The 902-nt window shown below is 34.9% G+C and overlaps 1 non-coding gene across 1 annotated transcript; it reads right to left on the bottom strand.

The window, feature by feature from the left end:
- Positions 1-518: 518 nt before the first annotated feature.
- Positions 519-591, bottom strand: Trnar-ucu (transfer RNA arginine (anticodon UCU)). Its single transcript has one exon. It is a non-coding gene; the product is annotated as a tRNA-Arg (tRNA).
- Positions 592-902: the final 311 nt, after the last annotated feature.

Below are 902 nucleotides of genomic sequence, written 5' to 3'. Positions count from 1 at the left end.
TTTATAGAATTAACTATTAAAAGTTGAATACGATATATAGTTTTTAATACGACATCGAATAATTAGTTATGTTTTTATACAAAATCAGTTTCAGACCATTTAGAGTTGGTGGGCAAGATTATTTGACAAGAATATTGACAAAGAACAGATTAGGCCTGAGATTGTACTTCACCAACCACGTCTCAAAATTTTTAAATTTGTATATAGAGCTAAAATGATCTAATATTTGCAGGATCGAATTCATCAAAAAACCTAGTACTTGTTCGAGGTAACCATTTACATTATTACAAATTTCAAAATGGTTACCTCCAAAACAAAATTTCTTGCCTTTTATTGTAATGTAAATACGGGACATGAGGCGAGCGCTGTATATAAAGGCTGAAAATTTGCTGTGAGGAGCAAAACTTCTTAAACCTGGCACATAGAGTTCGATTCCGAATTGCTGATAAATTGTCGAAAACAATATTCTGCATAAATATACACTTCAAAAATCTGAATATATAAAAAAAGTTTCATATCATCCCTTGCGGGGATCGAACCCGCGACCTTTGGATTAGAAGTCCAACGCGCTATCCTCTGCGCCAAAGGGACAGTTGTATGAGTTTCGACGCATGATATACCGTTTTAAATTATCAATGCTTTTATTTATGGAGGTATGGTATGGAGGTATAGTATGGAGGGTATATTAATTTTGTTTAATTTTTTCCGTTTGTAACTCATCGAAATAATCATTTCTATGACGATATAGCCATGTCCGTCTGTCTGTTGTAATCACTCTAGCGTCTAAACGAATTGAGATAGATTGCCAAAATTTTGCATAGAGTCGTCTTTTGTCTGCAGGCAGGTCAAGTTCGAAGATGGGCTTTATCGGTCCACGTTTAGGCTCCCATATAAGGGTACCC

Source organism: Musca vetustissima, unplaced genomic scaffold (assembly GCF_032173495.1).
Source record: "Musca vetustissima isolate MV318-11 ecotype Yass unplaced genomic scaffold, APGP_CSIRO_Mvet_v1 utg39770, whole genome shotgun sequence".
NCBI lineage: Eukaryota > Metazoa > Arthropoda > Insecta > Diptera > Muscidae > Musca > Musca vetustissima.
The sequence above is the reverse complement of the archived record's forward strand: the minus strand, read 5'-3'. Positions and strand labels throughout refer to the sequence as shown.